The 19,156-nt window shown below is 44.3% G+C and overlaps 1 protein-coding gene across 1 annotated transcript in view; it reads right to left on the bottom strand.

The window, feature by feature from the left end:
- The window catches only part of LOC126101155 (uncharacterized), a 102,649-nt gene that overhangs the window by 82,950 nt on the left and 543 nt on the right, over positions 1 to 19,156 (bottom strand). The gene's annotated exons all lie outside the window — the stretch shown is intronic.

The following is a 19,156-nucleotide window of genomic DNA, read 5'->3' as shown; positions in this document are numbered from 1 at the left end:
CTCGGAATGCCCCAGTGGCAAGAGGCTCCTCAAATAATGCGCCTAAATAGTTTGATAGTCGTGTGCGGTACAATGGGTGCGGAACGCCTCATGAGTCATCGTCAGGCGGACCCACAAGTCCAGAGCGTTTTCGGGAGCGGCTTGCAAATGTAATACAGCACCATGTCCTTCAGCCAGTTGACGGCGTTCGTTCTTGTAGTGGGAAAGTAAGTGGTATGTGGGTGTAGGAGTTCGTCCAGCATGACAGACTCTGGCTGTCATCACAATAGGAGCACCAGCATGTGTACAAGATCCCAGCATCTACCTATCAAAGCACACGTCAGGTGGTGCGCATTCGAATCGACGACGGCACAGTGCAGACACAAAGGGTCTTGGCTTGTCACCGGCTGCTTGTCGCCTTTCCGTTGATGACAAGCTTCAAACACATTGACATTTGCGCGCTTTAATTTTTCCGGAAAATCCTCTATTTTGCCATATCATTCCACAAACTCTAATTTCCTCTTCAAGTAAACTCTCTGCAAGTTTTACACTGTTATAATAATTACCCATGTAGAGGTGATGCCACTTTCCATAAGAAGGTGTCAATAGTTCCATCACTGTTTTTGCTAAAGGTTGTTGAGTGCTGGAATATATCTTGAATGAGGAAATGTATCCTGTACTCGAATCACACAGCATCCGAATGAGTTTGCCATATTTCGTAATTTTTGACAGATTGTAAACTATAAAATTTAACTTTCCACATCATGGTATCATTCCCTCATCAACTAAGATGTTTTGACTTAGATTAAACATTTCTTTAAACATTTTGGAAAAACAATCAATTTACGAATTGCACTTTGAAAAGGCTGTCAGCAATATCCGGTTTATTGTAATTGTCGGAAAAATGTAAAAATTATAATATTTGTCTGAATCGGTTGCGGGACTACCAATGGATTTGTTGACCAGTAATCATTCATCCTTGCTTTTTTTTACAATTCCCATAAGGATAGCAAGTCCAAACCATTTCCTAAGTTCAGGTCCCGTAATGTTGACAAATTTGGCATTTTTTTAATCCAGTTTCCTTCTATTGCAATTTCAACTGTAATACTTGTTGATTTCGTTGCTGATATATTCAAATAGATTGTTTCCATTATATAATTCTATGACATCCACAACGCTCTGTGTATTTTTGGGAAATATGTGTGGACCCGGAGATCCTCCAAATTTATTATTGATCCTCAGGAAACCATAGTCTGTCTTCTTTGTCTGATTCATCCGAATTAGTTGGCAACCGTAGTATTTGCTGGATTCTTCTTGGACGTATTTCACTATCTTCCGACGATTCTGCTTCACTTTCATTTTTTTTTTATATCCAATGTCTTCTTCCCAATCAGCCAAGTCGTCCGGAACACCAGACAAGGCGTCCGCGCATTCATCGGAAGTAATTGTATCGTCTCTTTTGTCTGCCATGATGGAAGTGCATCGTCTCTTTTGTCTGCCATGATGGAAGTGCACAAGTACTTATAAAAACAAAAAACTTGTTGACGTGTGTAACTTACTGTTACCTAAAGAAAACACCAACAGAATGAAAAAGATACTAAAATGCTGTCACCGGCCACTGCGCGATACTATGTTTATGACACCACTGAGGTGTCGCTGGCCGCTGAGCGATACTATGCACTTGACACCACTGTGGTGTCACCGGCATTTGACCACTATTTCGCACACGACACCACTGTGGTGTCGCCGGATGGCAAAGTATTAAGAATACTTACGCATGTAGTGTTGTCAATAGATGAGTTAAGATATGGAGAAGGTAGTAATCAAAAGACTTAACACCTGAAATATAGTGCAGACATGGAAATAAAAAGAGAACTTCAGAGTAATATGGGATAAAGTAGAAGAAAAAGTAACGAAAGATATAAATGTATCTGAAATGTGGAGTGTACACTCTAATTAGGAATGACAAATAAAAGGCAGTTAGACAGACCTAAGAAAGGCTGGCCTATACTATGGAGGCAGGGGCACCAAGATGGGGATTGACCTGAACCATAATAGAATAGGAATTAATGTGGGGCACTACCACACTGAATAAAATAGATATATTTTACTGTACTAAGACACAAAAGTGGTCTTTGGTGGAAGGGGGAATAAGTTTTGTTAAAAGGATAATTCATAGATTATTATTAAAATTGGTAATGAATAGTCAGAGGTTTTTCCAAATGGTTTATAGTAAAGAGGTGAAAAGAACTGAGTGCAGTGGTGGGGACAATTTACACCTCCACATTATTGCACACAAAGGCTTTGCAATACAAGTCCATACTCTTGGTAGGTGGGATATTAAACAAGTTAAGTTCTCTAAAAAGAGAAGACTTAGACGTCAATACAATGGAAACTCAGAAAGTTTATAATAAGTAAAATAATGAAAGATGAGCTATATATGCAAAGAAGGTTAATATTCCTTTACCTATTTAAAGACGAATAATATTATGATGTCTAAGTGTATCAGAATAAATGCCTCACAAGTATCCAGTAGATAGATCATAAAATTGTCTTAAATCAAAAGTGAAAATGGTTAAATGGTTATGAGGTCAAGAGGATCACAAATTAAAAGGAACTTAAGAACAAAATTAATGACAACTAATATGTTTGTATTACTATGCACGTTCCTCAGATACTTCGGGTGATCTAGAAAAGCTAGCCATAGTATTAAAGAAAGTAATAAGATATGAGAAATAATATTACAAGTATCAAGAAAATGAATGAATCTGCCAAACAGGAACAAAGTAGTTAAGTAATTAAGTGGACATAGTCATGAGTAATAATTAACGATTATAAAAAGTTATGTTGGAGAGATTATGTAAAGGCAGCTTTAAGATTTAAGAGTTGGATGATAATATTAATAATAATAATAATAATAATAATAACAGAACTGTTAGTAAAAATGTATATTTAACTAGAGACTTAAGCACGAGATCTCTTGTCTGAGTGGTGGGGTATGTAGTGTTTCGGGATATTTGTAAACATCCCAACACACCATTGGAAAGCCATCGACAAGAGATGCTCGTGAATAAATGGAATAAATTTCCTTTCTTGTATGCAGTAAATGTGGAGCAGTGGAAGCCGGCGAGAAGGGGATCAGTAAAATTGGTATTACAACCACTGATCATCTGGGAGTCATTTGTGTCATGGTGCAGCAAGTGCCTGAGTCCGAGAGCCATGGAGTAAACTGCAGTAGCCACCAGAAAGATCGCGGGAGGCACGCGTCGGCACAGCACGTCACGGACGGTAGTTGCCGCAAGTAGAGTCCCGTCCACCAGAGGGCACGCGAGAATTCGGCCGCGACCTCTGCCGGTGGAACAACAACAACTCAGGCAGCACGGGCCGTGCCCAGGCAGTTCACATCGGGCAGACCTAGGAGACAGTTCCCGGTCTACGCTATGTGAAGTGCGATGGAAAACATGAACCGTGTTAGTACACAATTGGCGACGAGTAGGGTCATCCTTTCGCATGTTGCGTCGTCGTTCCGGTTTCGCAGCTTATCCACGACATGGAGGATTTAGTGTGGGTTTTGGTTGAGCAGCAGACGGAGCTCATGGCCACCATGAAACAAGTGCTTCCGGCGTTGCTCTCCACGCAGTCTGCTCCAGTGCCGTTCCCTCCTCCCTTTCCCCTCTATGACGAGACAACGGAGGATTGGGACGCATATGAGCATCGCCTTTGGCAGCATTTCCAGGCGTTTCATGTTGCCGATACGGAGGTATGTCGTGCTCTTTTCTTGTCTTGGATATCTCCCTCGCTGTATCAAGTTTTGCGGCAGCTAGCGTTGTTGCAGGAACCCTCGTCCTTCTCTTTTGACGCATTGTGTTCATTGCTGTCTTCATATTATCGCCGCCGCACGCATGTTGTGGCGGCTAGGGTCGAGTTCTATCAATGCAAGAAGCAGCCCCATCAGTCTTACCGGGCGTGGGCCGCTACCCTGCACGGTCTTAGTCGCAAGTGTCATTTTGTCATGGAGCAGTCGTGAGAGTCGTATGCCCACGTTATGGTGTGCGACGTCATTGTTCGTTCGGCCCCTGATAGGGAGGTCCGGCAACGGGACCTGCAGTTAGAAGACCATTCCCTTGAGGAAGTCCTGTCCATTGCTCAATCGCATGAAGTCTCTCATGCTGCAGGTCAACAGTTGGAAGCGTGGTGCGACATCGCGGCGGTTCAGGGCGGTGCGGCCGCGTCCACTGCGTCTGGGGTGGACGACGTGCGAGCGGTACAATCCGGCCGTTATGGCCGCTCCCGCACGGCGCGTAAACAGAGTTCCGGCCACCGGCCCCTGTTACCGTCCTGTGCGTCGTGCTATATACATCATGATCTCAGAGTGCCCCCAGCGTTGGGCTGTTTGTCGCAAATGTAATAAAAAAAAAGGACACATTGCTAAAGTTTGCCGCTCAGCCTCATAAGAATCGAAGGAAGCAGGTACAGAGGACATGGACGTTGACATTCAGGAAGTTTCATCGGGCCAGGCTCCTGACGCATTGGCACACAAACTCTTTATTGAGGTGTCGGTTCAGTCGCGCCGATTAATACTGCAAGTAGATACAGGCGCGGCAGTTTCTTTGTTGAATGCACAAACTTACTCCGACCTTGGGTCGCCCCCGTTGGCGCCAGTTTACCGGCGTCTACGCGGTTATGGTAAACAGTTCATTCCCCTACTGGGTCAATTCACTACCGATGTGACTTACAAATCAGTCACTCGGCCTATTACTTTTATTGTTGTCAGCGATGTGAGCTCCGCTAACCTTTTTGGCTTGGATGCCTTTCAAGCTTTCGGTTTTTCTATCGCTGACACCATACAGTTGGTCTCCGAAGACGTTCCCTATCAATCATTGGAATCTTTGATCTCTGACTTTCCAGATATCTTTGAGGAGGGCCTGGGGCGTGTTTCAGACTTTGACGCTCACTTAACGTTGAAGGCATCGGCTCGCCCGCGTTTTCTACGCGCGAGGCAGATCCCCTCAGGTAAAAGAAGAGCTCTACAGGCTGACAGCCCTCGGGGTCATTCTTCCCATTTCTTCTAGAGAGTGGGCTTCGCGCCTCGTTATTGTCATGAAACCCTCAGGAAAATTACGTCTTTGTGGCGATTTCAAGGCCACCATTAATTCTCAATTGGTGGTGGACACCTATCCTTTGCCTCGTGCTGATGAATTGTTCTCCGCCGTGGCGGGAGGCCAATATTTTTCGAAAATCAATCTTCGGAGGCTTATCATCAGATACCCCATGATGAGGACTCCAAACAGCTGGCGGTCGTCAACACCCCGTTTGGCCTATTCCAATACCAGCAGTTGGCCTTCGGAATATCCAGTGCCCTGGCGATATTCCAGCATTATCTTGAGCACGTCACGTCGTCAATCCCTCATTGTATTAATTACCTGGACGACATAATTGTCACAGGCCGCAGCACGAAGGAACACTTGCACAACCTTCGCACCCTCTTTCTCAAATTCAGGTCCATGGGCTTGCATTGCAACCTGCGTAAGTCAAACTTCTTCCAACTGTCCATTGAGTATGTGGGCTACACCATCTCTCGGCACGGCGTCTGGCCGCTTGGAAGTTTGGTCCAAGGTATCGTTGACCTTCCGCGGCCTGCTTCGCTGAAGGAGTTACAAGCTTTTTTAGGCAAGATTGCCTATTACCACCAGTTCATTCCCAGGGCTTCCACCATAGCCTGCCCCCTGTACTGCCTTCTACGCAAGGGTGTTCCTTTTGATTGGTCGCCTGCATGTGAGCGAGCGTTCACCTCATTGAAGGCCTCCTCACGTCAGCGCCTTGTTTGGCTACTTCTGACCCCCATAAGCTGTTGGTCCTGGCTACAGATGCTTTGCAGTATGGGGTGGGGGCGGTCCTGGCCCATCTCAACGTGGTTGGTTCCGAGCAGCCACTGGCATTTGCGTCGAAAACTCTTAGTCCAGCACAAGCCCATTACTCCCAGGTGGAAAAAGAGGCTTTGGCCATTGTCTACGCTGTTACCAAGTTTCACCCTTTCTTGTATGGCACGAAGTTTCAGTTATTCACTGACCATAAGCCGTTAATATCGTTATTTGTCCCCGCCTCTCAGATCCCGGATAGGGTGGCCCACAGAGTACAGCGCTGGGCCTTGTTCCTCTCTAAGTACCAGTTTGACATTCATTTTCGCCCTACCGGACAGCATGCCAACGCAGATGCTCTTTCCCGTCTTCCGGTGGGCCCGGATCCTAAGTTTGATCGAGAGGAGATTATGTGTTTTCATTTGGATGTCGCGTCCCGCCAAGCGGTTGATGGCTTCCCGATCACTAGTTCTAGAGTCGCCAAGGAAACGGCAGCTGACCTGGGTCTCCGGCAAGTAGTTCGCCTCATTCAACAGGGGTGGTCATCCCGACCTCCAGGCCGGGCCTCGAACCCTCTTCGTAATTATTTTGTTCTACGAGACCGCCTCTCCATCTTGGAAGGAGTTCTCCTTCTGGCTACCGATGATACAGCTCCTCGCATGGTTGTTCCTGCAAGTTTGCGAAGGGAAGTCATGTTATTACATGCGGGGCACTGGGGTGTTTCCCGTACTAAAACCTTGGCTTGCAGACATGTGTACTGGCCCGGTATTGACCGAGAAATTGAGCACTTGGTGGCCGCCTGTTCCCAGTGTGCGAGCCAACAGGCATCTCCCAGGTCAGCATTCTCTTCATGGTCGCCTGCAACCCAGGCATGGGAACGTGTTCACATCAATTTTGCGGGCCCGTTTCTCAATGGCTTTTGGCTCATTGTCATTGATGCTTATTCCCGATTCCCATATGTGGTTCACTGCTCCTCAACCACTTCAGAAGTTGCAATCCAGGCACTAGCAAAAATCTTTTCTGTGGAAGGTCTGCCAGTCACGCTGGTCTTGGACAATGGACCTCAATTTATTTCACAGACCTTCCAGGATTTTTGTAGGCACTTCGGTTGCTCTCCCCCCTTTCATCCACAATCGAATGGGGAAGCCAAGCGCATGATGCTCACATTGTAAGACACAGATGAAAAGTTATGTGCACGAATTTCCTGCGGAGGAGGCGTTGACGTTTTTCCTGACGGCATACCGGACCACACCAATGGGAGAACGCAGCCCCGCAGAGCTCCTCCATAGGTGCCAACCTAGGACTCTGCTGCACTTCCTCCGGCCTGGTCCTCGCCAGTCTTTGCAAAACGGAGTACTCGGCTTTCCACCGGGTATGTCGGTCTGGGCACGTGAGTTTGGTCGCAATCCACGTTGGATACTGGCGGTGGTCCTGCACCGCAATGGCCACCGGCTCTATACCTTACAGGCGGGGGACCGGGAGGTACGTCGTCACCAAAATCAGCTACGTCCACATTTGGGCACCCAACCTCCGACCCCTCGGGCACCGGCTTCCCCATTACCGGCACCCGTGTTGGTTTCTCAGGGGACGCTACCTCCCCTCCCCCCTGTGACTCTGTCACACTGTGATGGTTCTCAGCCTTGGCAGCCTCCAGTAGCTCCAGCATCGGCATCACCATTGTTAGAGATGGCCCAGCGAGAGCCGGCCCCCTCGCAGGCCCGGTTTCTCAGGAGGTTGGTTCACCTGTGGTCGTCCCTTCCCCATCATCCCCGCCACTGGGTCTTGCCCCTCTCGAGGTGGACCAGGATCCGGAGTTCGACGGCTGTCTCCCGTTCTGTCCCGGGCTCCGTTGGTGGGACGACGGGGGCCTCTTCGTGTGGGTCACTTCCAGCCATGTTCGAAGGCTCCAGCTCGAGGGTTGGCAGATCCCCTCAACTCCAGCCTTCCGATGGACGTGGAGGTCATCGCTCCTGCACGACACTCCACCTTCCGACGCAGTGGATCACAGTGGCTTCACCCCCTGAAGTTGGAGGAGTGCAGTAGCCACCAGAAAGATCACGGGAGGCGCACGTCGGCACGGCGCGTCACAGACGGTAGTTGCCACAAGTAGAGTCCTGTCCACCAGAGGGCACGCGAGAATTCGGCCGCGACCTCTGCCAGCAGAACAACAACAACTCAGGCAGCATGGGCCGTGCCCAGGCAGTTCACATCGGGCAGGCCTAGGAGACAGTTCCTGGTCTACGCTATGTGAAGTGCGGCGGAAAACGTGAACCGTGTTACTACATAAACTAAACACCAACAAGTGCGTAATGAACAATTGAACAGCAGTAGTTTTTTATCTGGGTTGCTCTCTCAGGTCCTAAAGTACACATGTATGGACGTTTTGGAATGTACTCAAGAGTGGTATTACCGTAGCAATAGTTTATTGTGTTGTTAAAAGAAATAGAATTGGGCAAAATATACACCTGTTTGTGACAAGTGTGGCTATTTATTTAGTAGTGCAGCAGAGAGAACTTACAGAAGCATTCCAGGAATCTTCACTGCAGTTGGATCGACAGTGAGGTGGCACGGAAGGATCCAGACCACCAAACAGCTACTCTGAGAAGAGAGGATAAAGGTAATACTACTTTCATCTGATGATGTGTTAGGGTCGGCAAAATATTGCCCACTTATATCGGCCAGGGACGCAACTTCCTGCTAGTGCTGGTATAAGGCCAACCACAAACCCTACAAAATATACATCAGCAGGAGAAGAGGGAAAAATACACCCCACGGTATCTGCGAGGATGGTGGGCAGATCTCCAGCAAGACTGAGTGCTGCCCTAATATCAGTATATAAGACACATGTTGCCACAATATGCTGAACTGAAAGTGGCACAGCACAGTGGTGGATCCTCCCGCCGGAGGAGGAAGCCACGTGTTAAAGGGCTATGTCCACTGTGCTGTTTGGTAAGCAGAACCTCCTTCCAAAGCACAGAGGAGATACAGGACAATGTGATGTGAATCCTGAACACCGTCCCACAAAATGTGTTCCAGAAGGCGTTCCAATACAGGATGAAATGACGGGAACGGTTTACTGCCAGTAGAGGGGACTATTTTAAAGGGGACAGTGCTTAAAATGTTGTACAATAAGCAATAAAGCTGATTCAGCAGAAGTTTGGTTTCTTTTTGAACACACCTCATATGGTACATGGCAGAGGGTTCCTTGCACCACTACTAGTCATTTCCTTTCCTGTTCACTCTCAAACAGAGTGCAGGGAACGTAATTGTCTATATGACACCATAATTTCTCTGATCTTGTCTTTATGGTCCTTAACAAAAATGTACATAGGTGGTTGCAGAATCATTCTGTAGTCAGCTTCAAATGCTGGTTCTCTATATTTGCTCAATAGTGTTCCTAAAAAAGAATGTCCGCCCTCGAGGGGGTTCCAATTTCAGTTCCTGAAGCAGCTCTGAAATATCTGCATGTTGATTGAAACTACAGGTAACAAATCTAGCAGCTTGCCTTTGAATTGCTTCAATGTCTTCTTTTAATCCAACCTGGTCAGGATCCTGAACTTTTGAGCCACAGTCAAGAATGAGTTGCACTTATGTGCTATACGTGATCTCCTTTAGAGATCAACCACATTTTCCTAAAATTTTCCCAATAAACTGAAGTTGATCATTCACTTTTCTACTACAATCCTTACATGCTCATCGCATTTAATATCTCTGCAATATTATGCCTAGATATTTAAGTGATGTACAATATTTTGTGGCGGCGTTCGTAGTGACAAACACTTCGCTGTAGAAACGGCTTACGAAGTCACCGCCACACTTTTAATAGCGGGCCGACCGATCCACTGGAACAGTGAACAGAAAGATGAAAACCCAAACACTCTGATTAAATAAAAGTCGGTACTTATCTTTATTAACGAAGATACAGAAACACAGTAGTGAACTCCGTGTGTACAGAAATCTGTCTAGTTCGAGTCGGAGCGGCTAGGTCAGCGTCGGCTGACGACAAACAACTACTCTGCTGCGATGAACACACAACTGACTAGCAAGTACACAAATCGGTGGTGAGTATACAACTGAGCGGCGAATACAGAACTGTCCTAGCGCTCGCGACTCCAGCGCTTAAGAAGCCAGAAGCCAGCGGTGGCGCGCGCAGAATTGCGGCGATTTCCTGTATCGCTGGCGCTGCTTATGCGGACGGCGTCCGGACTTTGATGCTGCCAACCTTTTGGCAGCGGGCTCGGTTGGCATTACTGGCTAGGATATAACACAATAAGTGCTTAAAAAGTGAATGACATTATACTTAAACACTATTTCCATCCGAATAGGTGTCTGAAGCAGGCTCAGTGGTACTGACCGACTGGCATATCATCCTCAGCCAACAGAAGTCACTGGATTGCAGATATAGAGGGGCATGTAATCAGCACACTGCTCTCCAGGCCATTGTCAGTTTTAGTGGTCACAATTATTTGGTACGGTTCTCACCAAAAATTTAAGTACAGTACAGGATGAATAAATATTATTTATTTTTATTTCTTTATTTGAATTTTCAGTCTGAATCTGATATAGAGAGCTTACAACAAACAAAAGCTTCCTGCTTCTTAAGACTGTTACCTACATGATGTATTCTGTGATAGTTGTGTTTTCAATTGATATATTTTTTTATTTTAAATCATTAAATCTCTCGTATGAAAATATGAGAATACAGGTACTTCTTACACTATAGCAAAATGGCTCTTGCAACTTTAGTTTATCCTAGATGTTTGGGTAGGTTATATGAAACTTTTCTGACTCTTCAATATACAATGAGATGAGTGCTGCAGTGCAGTTGCAAACATGGCACACGGGGCTGAATGTTGCGGACTGTATCTGGTCAAGGCCAGCAAGCTACAGGGTGGCCGGGCCAGCTCTGTGTCATGATGGGCTGACAGACTGCAGTGGGTTTGCAGGCTAGCCCACTCATGGCAGGCTGCAGTGGGCTAGTAGTCAGCAGGGGGTGGATCTGCTGGTGGAATGAAAACTGACAAAAATCCATAGGGAGCCTCAAAAGTTCCAGTCACGGAGAGGAAGTAAAATGTTATGACACCAAGTGGTGAAGTGTGCCTTATGTAGGAAAAAAAAAAAAAGATTGCAATGCTGTGCTGGTGTTTAAGAAGGAGCCTATAGGGTTGCTGTTTCCAATAACTGGTAGCTGTCAATAGTCACTGGGCTTGTGTGGCTAAGGATTGAGACAATGACACTATCCCCTAACTGTAAACGGAAAACACCTCCTACCCAAATGTGGCTGAAGACCCTGAAGAGATGCAGTCTATGAGTAGCAGTCAGACATTGAATCATCTGATTATGAACCAAATCAGAGCCTGAGGCCGAATCGCGATGAGTCAAGAGCCTGAAGGAGTTTCCTGTTCGTGGAAGGTTCATTATATAATTTGGCATAGCAGGGATTGAAGGATATGGAGATGTCTTTGTCATTTATGCACTTGAGAGATAGCAAGATAAGAAGAGGACACTAACAAAAGTTGGAAGGTGTTCCACAAAAACCGACAATTTGGTACAAACACAACTCTGAACGAAGGTATCCAGAACAGTTTTGATCTTTGGTGACTCATAAGGTCACGGAGCTTATCCAACACTTGAGATGACGAGGCGTATGTTTTCAAGGAGCTGCCTTAACACTTCCAGAATTCCTTCTCACTGTGTGTAATTATATTGCGAGCCTTAGAGTGAAGCCATTTAGAAGTGATGAGGGTGGTACAAGAAGGATTGTACTTGAGACATTGCAGGGGCCTTCAACAATCCTAAATAGCTGTTGCAATATCTTTGGTCCACTATGGCATGAGCCGGCAGCAGTGGATGCCCATACAAAAGAGAACTACAGTATCAGTGATGGGTCTCCCACACCTTTCCCCACAGATGCCATCGGACAGAGAAGGGGTGAAGTTGACAATAGAGGTATATAACCATCATCGGGTCTGTGAAGAGCCCAAAGCGTTAACTGGTCTGTCAGGCAGTGAAATGGAAGTGACAGGATCTCCAGAAAGTGGTCACTGACAGAGATCATTTTGTAGTACTATAGTTGTGAAGCCACAAGATAGGGGAAGCAACTGTAAAGCTGATAGCACAATGGTTGTAATTTAAACTGATGGGAAAAAAACTCAGTAAAACCCAATTACATTTAATGATAAAAATTTAATTAATATTGTGTTTGAACTTTTATTACAATATAATAAAGACAATTAAATGACATTTAACATCCAGAAAAAAGCTTTAACTTAATGTAGGCTCTTACTGACTGTAAACTACAATTTTGACCTTTTTGGAAGCAAACAGAAATTTATAGATCTACACTATCTAAGTCTGCTCCCTCAGTTGATGCAGTACTGGCAGGGCAAGAAATGAGGCTTTTCACAAAAGTAATAAATCCTGCTGGATAAGTTTCCTTTTTTGTTATTTTCAGCTCCATTAACTTTCACCATGTGTTTGGATATAACTGCATTACAATTGCATCAGAAAATATAGCGGCAGGAAAATAACCAGAATCAACAATCCTTAAAGACATAAAGCTTGCAGTCCACTCTGTATGAGCCAGTTTTTTGCACTTTCTTCTTTTCCAGCAGTTAATCTTCTCCCTCTGAATCTTCAGTCTAACATTAGTAAGGTAGTGAAAGGGTTCTAATGATCGTTCCTTTTGTGTTTTTATTATGTTCTTGTAGGTCCCGTATCAGGACTTTCTACAACATAATTCCATAGTTTGACAACTTATGCAAAATTTGTGCTGTCTGTCTGAAGGAGGTCAAGGACTCTACAAAATTCTGATAACTGTCAGAACAGATGAGTGGCATCATAAATTATAGTATTATGAACGGTTTTGCTAACATTAGCCAGGCTTTCTTCAAAATGCTCTGTTGCAATTTCTACATATTTAGAATAAAGTAATTAAATGCAAGAATTGAGTAGCATTATGAATAAACTAATCATATAAATTTAAATCTAACTACTTAACTGTCACACTGAAAAAATTACAAAAACCCATAAAAACACAATTTAACCCATAGGGGTGGGTTTTTAAGAATTAACCCCTTGGTGGATAGCTGAGAAAGTGTCACGGGTGGCACTGAGCTGGGTAGCAGTTCTGTCATTGGAGAGAGACATATCAAGATTTGAAAGAAGCTGGTAAATCAGAAAGCCTGTGGCAGACAAATTGGTGCTTCTTGAAAAGGAGTTTGCACTTTGAAATTCTCAAGTAGGTGAAAAGCGGAAAAGGTGTTGAGTCAAGATGGTCATGCAAGGCAATAAATACCCTGCCTATAGGCAAATAAATATTAGAAATTGTGATCGCTGATGATCTTTTGCACTCACATGCTTCCAATGAGGTATGGAGGGGAATCAACTCGCTGATGCCATCTGTGTGAACTGAGGTACAGACACCCCCACATACTCTCTCAGGGCCAGTACAATTCAGACAGATCGTGCAGTAACCTTGAATGTTTGGCAGTTAAGTGTGTTTTTGGAAAGCAACACAAATTATAACACAAGACAAAATTATTTGTTGTTCCGGCAGGTGACAGTAATATCTATTGCAGTTTCATTGGGTTATCATGCTGAGGGTGTCCTGGTTAGGTGTGGAGGGATCAGGAGGACAGGTCATGCCCCAGGATCAATGTCAGTCACTGGTGGGATGGAAATGCATCAATGAAAATTGGTTCCAAGACTGACAATGTGGAGATATCTATAACCTCCATATAAGCCTTCTCTGGAGATTTCTTCTTCTCTTTCACAATCTTTTGCAGTCAAGATTCCTGTGAGGGCTGTAGGAATGGAAGAAGAGTTGGCAGCTCTGAGTCTCATAGCCCACTGCTCCTTCAACCACTGGCTGATGCTGGGCTCTGATTTGCGCATTTCCTCTGAGAGTGTTCCCAAGAGGGAGCTTTATCATTGGTATACATCAGATGAGGAAGCTGCTTGTCTGTCTGGTGAAGGGAAGTGGTTCCCAAAGATTGTACCACAGGAACGAGAGGGGAGGGCCTATCACCCCCATGAATGATTTTATCTGTGCAACTACCAGATGTTGATATTGGAAGGGGGGAGGGGGGGAGGGAGAGAGGGAAATCATATCATTATCACTGTTTACAAATGATCATATTTTTCCAAGTTTCAAAATATGGGAAAATATCTGTGACCTTCAATTCCTGGATTTTGCTTTGCTTGAGTAGTTTAGCACATTTCGGGAATCAGGAAGGGTGTCTGTTCCTGAAATTTACAAAGAGAGGTGGAAGTGCACATCGTTAATTTTCATGAAGTGGCTGGCCACAATCTCTAAAAATCAGATTGTATGTACACCAGGATTGCATAGAACCAAAACACTGCCATTTAAAACATGGCATCAGGGATGGGAAATACTGCTTCACACTGCAGCAGCAATACATAATTCTGACCTTATCCATAAGTGAATCCCTCTCAAAAGTGAGGATGAATGTAGCAGTGTCTACCTTGTTATCTGGTTGCCTCAATATACATGTGTGAAGTGGATCCCTTGCCTCCCATCTGTTTGCAATACTAGGTCCCAGTGAAAAATTAATCTCTGTACCAGTCAGGCTTCAGCTCTCGGTCGATATATGAATATGAGCACAACTACAGAGCAGCAAGTTGAGTTTTTATCTTTTTCTATGTTTTCCTCATAGTATATTTATTAAATGTTACGCGTGTTTTTCTGTTCAAGGAGTTTAATATTGTGTTTTTATAAGTGTAAATTCATTCAGTCCGTAGTGCAATAGTTACTGAACTGCCAGGTATGTAGCTCATTAATGCATCAGCATCCACTGGTGACAAATCAGGAGGGTAGCAAGTTGCTTATCTAGAATTGTCTGCTTCCATAGTTCACTACTGCAGTTACTCTTGTTAGGATGGCTAGAATGTGTGCATGCTGTGTACATATGCAGGAGACGCTGGCCACAATTCGCAAACAGCTGAAGGCACTTTTGGCTATGGTCAGTCACCCTCAGGCTGCTGCCTCAGGGTGCAGCAGTGCCGAAGAATCTGGCGCTTCGCATGGGATGCCTCAGATATTATTTGTTTTGCACATGGGCTCTGCTTCCGAGGCACCTCCTAGTGAACCTGATGCGGTTTATCTGCCCTCACAACAGAGTGTGTAGCACTCGAGGCAGAGGGCCAATGTGGAGACTGGCCACCTGGCCTCACCCATTCACCATTCACCTGTAAGTGGACAGGTGGCTGCTCCTTCAGCAGTTTCCAAGCAGGCACACAGGGGGAGGGGTTTACAAGTGACATGGAGCTGGGAACTCCAATGCTAGACATGTTCTGAAGGCCCTTAGGGGGATAGTGTTCAGGCCTCGACAGAAAGCCAACATCCACTCAGTAGGTCTGCCAGAGGGCCTCATCCAAGATGTGGAGGCGGCCTTGTCTGTTATTATTGGACATGCAGGGTACAGTCATCTGCATGTTGTGGCTCATGTTGGCACCAGCGAAGCCTTTCACATTGGTTCTGAGGTGATTATCAGTTTGTATAGGCAACTGGCAGAGGTGGTGAAGACTGCTGGCCTTGTGCGAGGCATGCTTGCAATTTGTACCATCGTTCCCAGAGTTGATCACGGTCCTTTTGTTTGGAGAAAGTGGAGAGTCTCAACCAAAAACTTTGTCAACTCTGTGACAGTCTTGGCTGCAGATTTCTAGACATGCGTTATTGTGTGGTGATTTGTAGGATTCCCCCAGATAGATCACCATGTGCACTACACAAAAGAAGCAGAGTACCTGTGGAGTGCACATGAAGGTTTTTGAGGCTAAGCAGTAGTATGAGGTGCTCTGATGAACACTCACCAGTGGATATGCAGCAGGGTAAGACAAACAGTGATCAGAATAAAGAGACTTGGATTGTCACAATTTTATCAGTAAACTGTTGAAGTATTCATAATAAAGTTCCTGAATTTAATGCCCTCCTGGAAAGTTCTCACACTCAATTTATTCTTGGAACCAAGAGATAGCTGAAACCGAAAGTGGAAAGCTCTGAGGTATTTAACAAGTAATGGAACATATATTGGAAAGACATTAGAGGCCATATGAGGGGGAGCGTTCATTGCAGTTGGCAAAAATATTGTCTCTATTGAGGTTGAAGTTAAGTGAAGTCATATGGTCACATATGACAGGTGTAGCCGAAACCATATTAATTGTTGAATGTTTTTACTGGCCACCCGATTCTGCTGTGACAGTTCTAAAGTCATTCAAAGAAAGTCTACAGTCAGTAGCACTTAAATACCAAGGTCATGACATATTAGTTGGAGGCGACTTTAACTTGCCAAGTACAGACTGGAATGTCTATAGATTCATCACAGGGGTACTGACAGACATATGTGTAAAATACTTTTCAACACATTTTCTGGACATTGTCTTGAGCAGCTAGCTCAGCAGCCCACACACAATGGAAATATCTTAGACCATGTAGCTACATATAGGCTGGACCTTGTCGACAATGTTAGTATAGAAACAGATTAGTGATCATGATGCTGGTATGGCAACTATGATTGTTAAAGTTAATAAATTAATCAAGAAGGCTAGAATAGAGTGTCTGCTACATACAGCAGATAAGCAGTTATTAGCATCTCAGACAGTGAACTGGCACCACTTAGTTACAGTAAGATGGATGAAGAGGAGCTATGGGCAAAGTTTAAGCAGATTGTAAATTATGGTCTGGAGAGTTATGTAAGCACATAAAGGATGGAAAAGACCCACCATGGTTTAATAATGAAATTTGGCAGATACTGAAGAAACAGAGGCTGTTGGGAACACACAAATGACAAAAAGTGAAGGTTACTAGAGATTATCTGTCTGTGTAAAGATCTATGCACGAGTGTACAAAAACTACCACCGTCACATCTTAGCAAAAGATCTGGCGAAGAACCCAAGAAAACTCTGGTCTTATGTAAAATCACTAAGCAGGTCAGGCTTCAGTCCCTTGTTGACCAGTATGATGTGGGAGTTGAAGATATTAAAACAAAAGCCAAACGTTTTAAATTCGACAGTCAAGAAATCATTCACACAGGAGAATCGTACAAACATACCATCATTTGACAATCGGACAGACACTCGTACAGACAACATACTAATAAGCATACCTGGTACAGAGAAATAGCTGAAAGATTTGAAAGCAAATAAATCACCAGGTCCGGATGGAATCCCAGTTCAATTTCACAAAAAGTACTCTATGGCATGGCCCTTACCTAGCTTGCATTTATAGTAAATCTCCACCAGAATAAAGTCATGAGCAAATGGAAAAAAGGGCATGTAACTCCAATATGCCAGAAGAGTAAACGAACAGACTCATAAAATTACAGATCAGTGTCCCTAAATTCTGTTTGCTGTAGAATCTTTGAACATATGCCCAGTTTGAATATAATAAACTTTCTTGAGACTGAGAAGCTTATGCCCATGAATCAGCATGGTTTTAGAAGGTATTGGTCATGCAAAACTCAGCTTGCCCTTTTCTCACAGGACATACTGAGAACTATGGATGAATGGCAACAGGGAGATTCCATATTTCTAGATTTCCAGAAAGCACTTGACACGATGTCCAATTGCAGGTTGTTAACGAAGGTATGAGCATATGGAACAAGTTCACAGATATGTGGGTGGTTCGAAGACTTCTTAGGTGATAGAACCCAGTACGCTGGCCTCAACAGCGAGAGTTCATCAGAGACAAGGGAACCATCAGGAGTGCCCCACAGAAGGTGTTGTTCTCTATACACAAAAATGATTTGGTGAACAGAGTGGGCAGCAATCTGTGGTTATTTGCTGGTGATGCTATTGTGTGTGGTAAGGTGTCAAGGTTGAGTGACTGTAGGAAGATACAAGACGACTTGGTGTGATGAATGGCAGCTAGCCCTAAATGTGGAAAAATGTAAATTAATGTGGATGAGTAGGAAGAACATATCTGTAATGTTCGGATACAGTATTACTAGTGTCCTGCTTGAATAAGTCAAGTCATTTAAATATCTGGGCATAACATTGCAAAGTGATATGAGGTGGAACGGGCATGTGAGAACTGTGATAGGGAAGGTGAATGGTTAACTTCAGTTTATTATGAGAAACTTAAGAAAGAGTGGTTCACCTGTAAAGGTGACCACATACAGGATGCTGGTGCGATCAGTTCAAGTTTTTGGGATATGTGCCGCATAGGATTGAGGGAAGAGATCAAAGGAATTCAGAGGCAGGCTGCTAGATTTGTTACCAGTAGGTTTGAACAACATGTAAGTGTAATGGAGATGCTTCGGGAGCTCAAATGGGAATCCCTGGGTGGAAGATGACGTTCTTTTCGAGAAACACTACTGAGAAAATTTAGAGAATGGACTTTTGAAGTTGACTACCAATGATTCTACTGCCATCAACATGTATAGTGCATAAGAATCGCAAAGATATGAGAAATTAGGGCTCATATGGATGCATATACACAGTCGTTCTTCGCTGTACCGTCCACCATGAACTGTATGGTGGCTTGCGGAGTATCTATGTACATATAGATGTAGATGTTGAGATTCTTATGGAGTTTAGTGGTAGCTGGTGCATCACTAAACTCTACAGAGTAATGCCCCAGACTGGATAGGATTTGCCATCTTAACTAAAATGGAAGCACGTGTAATAATACCATCACTCTGCAGTACATAACACCAATGAGAACCCTAGATGAGGGGGAAAAGTATAAACTGTCTGCATTTTGACAATATGTGCACCTCCATTATTTAAATGAGGCCAAAACCAGTTTCTAGTACAGACTGTTAGCTCAAGGTTAAGATTTGGTTCGAAGATATAAATGCGATCCTACAGCTGGCCAAGAGTGGTACACATCCCCACTCAAAATCTTTGTTATGATTTTCAAATGTTCCTTTACAAAGAAAATACTAGGAGAACTGCCCTGATGGAATCCCTGTCATATTCTATACTGAATTTGTGACTGAGTTATCTCCTCTTCTCACTATAATCTATCATAGATCCCTCCAACAAAAACCCATGCCCAGTCCTTTGAAAAAGGAACAGATCACAACTGATCCACAAAACTACTGTCCAATATCCTTGACACTGTAGAATATTAGAACATAATTCTGAGCTCAAATGTTTTTAACAGAATGATCTCCTAAATGCCAACCAGCATGGTTTTCGTAAACATCGATCATGTGAAACCCAACTTGCACTCTTTTCACATGACGTACTGAAAACTTTGGATCAAGACAACCAGGTAGATGTGGTGTTTCTTGATTTCCAAAAAGCATTTGACTCAGTATCTCACCAACGCTTATTGTCGTAAGTACAATCATATA

The sequence above is a fragment of the Schistocerca cancellata genome, chromosome 9, assembly GCF_023864275.1.
Source record: "Schistocerca cancellata isolate TAMUIC-IGC-003103 chromosome 9, iqSchCanc2.1, whole genome shotgun sequence".
NCBI lineage: Eukaryota > Metazoa > Arthropoda > Insecta > Orthoptera > Acrididae > Schistocerca > Schistocerca cancellata.
This window is presented reverse-complemented; position numbering and strand designations above follow the sequence as displayed.